The sequence below is a fragment of the Mastomys coucha genome, unplaced genomic scaffold (genome assembly GCF_008632895.1).
Source record: "Mastomys coucha isolate ucsf_1 unplaced genomic scaffold, UCSF_Mcou_1 pScaffold23, whole genome shotgun sequence".
Lineage (NCBI taxonomy): Eukaryota > Metazoa > Chordata > Mammalia > Rodentia > Muridae > Mastomys > Mastomys coucha.
In genome coordinates, this window is record NW_022196906.1 from 39,259,593 (window position 1) to 39,264,061 (window position 4,469).

Consider the following 4,469-nt stretch of genomic DNA (forward strand, 5'->3'; position numbering starts at 1 on the left):
GGGGGGGGCAGAGAAAGCAAGGAAGGGCCAAACAGTGTCTTTAATAACAAGCCAGACCTACCTGGCTGTTGCTAAATAACTGTTGGGAGGAGCCTAGAAGGAATGCTAACAGCAGTCATGCCACTGCTGGGATGTCCAGTTCAAAGTGAGGGCCGGGTGAAGCCATGCACATGCTGCTGGCTGACCAGGGCCAAAGCTGGAAGGACGAGGCGGTTACCAAAGAAACCTGGATGCAAGGCTTGCTCAAGCCCAGTTGTCTTCATGGGCAGCTTCCCAAGTCTGAGGATGGAGGCCTCATTCTTTACCAATCTGATGCCATCTTTAGGGCTTTATGAGAAAGACTAGAGGGAGGCTGCCCTGGTGGATATGGTGAGTGATGGGGTGTGGATGTCACCTCATCTCTACCAAGGGTGATGACATGAAGGCCCTGCCTGGGCATCTGAAGCCTTTTGAGACCCTGCTGTCCCAGAACCAGGAAAGCAAAGCTTTTATTGTGGGTGCACAGATCTCCTTTGCTGATTACAACTTGTTAGACCTGTTGCAGATCCACAGAGTCCATGCCCCTGTTTGTCTGGACAACTTCCTCCTGCTCTCTGCCTATGAGGCCCATCTCAGTGCCTGGCCCAAGATCAAGGCCTTTTTGTCCTCCCCGGACCATGTGACCCTTCCCATCAAAGGCAATGGCAAACCACAGTGGACAGAAGAGACAGGAGCTGCTTGTCTTCCTTTTCCTAGGACTAATAAAGTTTATAAGACACAAAAAGAAATCGGTAATGATAATCACTTAATCTTCCATGCAAGGACACATCGTTCATTCATTCATTCATTCGTCAGGCATCTACTTTACTTTACTATTAAAACTGGTTATGAGATGCAATAAAGAAAGTTAAAGTGGACCTGGCCTCTGTCCTCACTGAGCTTAAAATCTTCCCATCAGCAATCAGATTATCACACCCAGTGGACATGGTGGTGTATAACTGTACTCCCAGTGCTCAGGAGGTGGAGGCAGGAAGATCACAAGTTGATGGTCATCCTTAGCTATGTAGTTAGAGACAGTCTGACCTATATGACTCTGTCTCGAAGTAATCACATACCGTGAAGTAAGAAGTTATGGCTATGGCAGGTACTCCATGGGAAGTGCTCCACAGGAAGTGCTCCATGGGAAGTGCTCCACAGGAAGTAGAGCCTGGCCACATGAAGGCATGTTGTAGGAAGATTTAGCCAGAACAGGGACCCCTTTCACCCCAAAGAACGTGGAAACTGTATAGAAACAGATACCTGGGCCAAGCCATATATGGCCTCAATAGAGCCCACCTGTCACCACACTGATATATGTCCTTGGAGGAGCAAATTGACCAACCACCTTATAGATGATCTTTGAAGATGTCCTGTCCAGAGGGCAGCTAGACAGAAAAGGTCTACCCACTAAGGATTCAATAGCCAGACACTTAGCTGGCAGTCCACAGCTCACTGCTCACCCATTCTGTCATCCTAAGTGGGAAAAGACACCAGGCATTTTATATGAGATGAGCAACTTGTCCCAGTTCCTGGGACTTCCCCAGTGTTAGCATTAAAAGCTCCATCTTCTGGTGAGTTCTTTTGATTTTTTTTTTTTTTTTTGAGACTGGTCTCTATAATTGAAGCTGGTCTGAAACTCACTATGTAGCCCAGGTTAGCCCCCAAACTTGAGATCCTCCTGCCTCAGCCTCCTAAGTACTAGAATAGTGGGCATGTACCACCATGCCTGGCCATCATCAAGTTATTGAATGTTGCCAGGTGATATTCTGTGAGGCTGAGACTAGGATCCATTGTCCTAAGGAATCTAAGTGTTTTGTAGGACCTTCATGGACAGAATCCTAGTTCATTTACTGCCTGGTTCCAGGCCCAGGCTGGGTTGTTGTTCCTACGAGTGACATGCAGAGGCTTCTCTGTCCTTTTTCTCTTTCTCTTCTTTGCTTCTCATTTGATTTTTCTACCTCAGGTTGCTGATATGCCTAGCTTTGACTCTTTCCGTCACTGCTCCCGAGACCCAGTTCAGTCAGAAATGTCTCTCCTTCTGTCCCACCTCTGACCAGGGCATCCCCTGACAGCCTCTCTGACACCTGACAAGAGAAACATTTGGGATGATGTCTGTGACAGGGCATAGCCTAGAGAGATGGCTCAGCAGTTGAGAGCACTGCTGCTCATCCAGAGGGTCTGATTCCCAACCCCATACCAAGGGTTTAGTGGATATGTAGGTAGCACAACAGATTTAGAAAACAGTTCTGTGGGTTGATGAGCCTTCCTCATCTCCAGCTTTAGTGGATCACACACTGTTTTCTGGCTTTTGTGAGCACCAGAACACATACGACATGTTTGCACACCCACAAATTATACATATACACATACACATGCATATACATATACTGTTAGATTCTGGCATAGGTCCCCCACTCTCGAAGAAACAGGAGGGAGATCACTGCAAATTACATGAGGTTTATTATTGCCAGTATACTGGGGTCATCCTGCATTCAGAGCAAAGGTGACAATCAGGAACAAAAACACACACACTTTTTATATCTTTCAGCACATAGGCTTACAGCATGAGTTGGTTATCTCTCATTGGTGGAGCCCATTGCCTTTTGTTCTCATTGACCTTTATACTCCAGGTGAGGGGGAGATACCGATTGCACGTAGGAGGGGTGAGGGGGATCCACCCTCTCAGGGACCGGACATTACTCCCCACAATTAGGGCATCTTCTGGGAACTGATGTTTGCTCGGTAAACTCTTCTGAAGCTCTATCTTTTGGCTTAATGGATATTCCTTGCTCCTTGGTATTTTTACGAGGTGTCCCTATTTGTTCAATTTTTACAATACATATTAGAAAAGGTCTTTGAAGACACCCCAGTGCCATGATCAGGCATTCCTCCTCACTTTCTTCAGTGAGACATTTTTCAGTTGACCTGGGTGTCTTTAGGTCCTGCTGTAAAACCTGCGGCTGCTTGAAAACCCTCCTTTCACTCCAGTCTTGGAGTTAGAGGTTGGAGGTTTGGCTTGTTCCATACTGGGCCTCTACTCCACCCACACTATAGGATACCATCCGATTTCTAAACCATCTCAGTGCTTATGAGGGCTAAACTCAGAACATGGAAGAATGTCCCAGATTGTTCTAGGGCTCCCCAACCAAGAGCTCCAGTCCTGGTTCAGTCAGCCCCTGCTTGACAAAAACAGTAAAGTACTTTAATGGAACAAATAACATCTTTCCAACAAATAATGCCTCAATAATTAAATACTGAGAATGAAAAAAAAATGACCTTTACCTTACCCCATACATAAGCAGAGGTAACTTAAACTAGATTGTTGTGTGATTGATGTTGACAGTCACCTTGACTGGACCTAGAGCCACCTGGGAGACAAGCTCTTGGGTACTCTGGTGAAACGTTGCCTACGTTAGGTCAGCTCCCAGTTTAGGGACTATCCAAAGAAGGCTAATTGAGGTGGGAGACTCCTCCATGTGGGTAGCACGGGTTGGGGGTCATCAGCTGGGGGAAAGGAGGAAAGTGACCAGGGCACCCCCATTCTCTCCTGACGGGTGCTATGATGGACTCGCTGACTGGAGCAACCAACACAAGGATTTCCCAGCCTGGAGTACCCTAAACAAGGATTTCCCAGCCTGGATGGACTTTAACCTTGAACCTTGACTCTCCTTTCTTGACTTGTTTTTGTAAGAACAGGAAAAGCAATTACATAATCATAGTTTTAAATTCCAAAGATGAATTCAAGTGAAAGCAGCAGGAAAATATCTTCAATTAAGCAACGATCTCTAGATAAATCATGAGAAATACAACTTACAATAAGAAGTAATACACGGTTAGAGAGGTAGCTCAGGGGTTAAGAGCACTGACTACTCTTCCAGAGGTCCTGAGTTCAAGTCCCAGCCACCACAGGGTGGTTCACAACCATCTGTAATGGGATTTGATGCCCTGTTCTGGTGTGTCTGAAGACAGCCACAGTGTACTCATATACATAAAATAAATAAATCTTTTTTAAAAAAATGATACATTGCTTTTCATGGAAAGAAAAATCGCCCTTTAAATGGCACTTTTATGGAACTGGAAAAGTCACAGGTTGAAAGAAAACATTTGAAAAAAAATTCATCTTCAGATATTGAGAGTGTGCTAGAGGTGTCAGTATATATAAAGAATTCATCACTCAAAAATAAAGAGATAAAAATGAATGAAAGGAAAAATTCTTACTACCACCTTACCAAAGAGATGTGTTCAGTGTTTATAGGGATCAGAAAGGTTCAAATGGAGGCCACACTACAATGCACTGACCATTGCAGGCTTTATCGAGAACTGCAGGCTTTTGTGAGGATGAGAGCCACTAGGGCTCTCCTTCCTTGCTGGTGGGTAAGGAAATAGCATAACCACTTTACAAAAACAGTTGACTGGCTTAGTGAGATGAGTCAGTGGGTAAAGACGCTAGC

At 45.3% G+C, this 4,469-nt stretch overlaps 1 pseudogene; it reads left to right on the top strand.

Annotated features, from left to right (window-relative positions):
• Window positions 1-164: 164 nt before the first annotated feature.
• On the top strand, window positions 165-1,989 carry LOC116073606 (annotated as a pseudogene).
• Window positions 1,990-4,469: the final 2,480 nt, after the last annotated feature.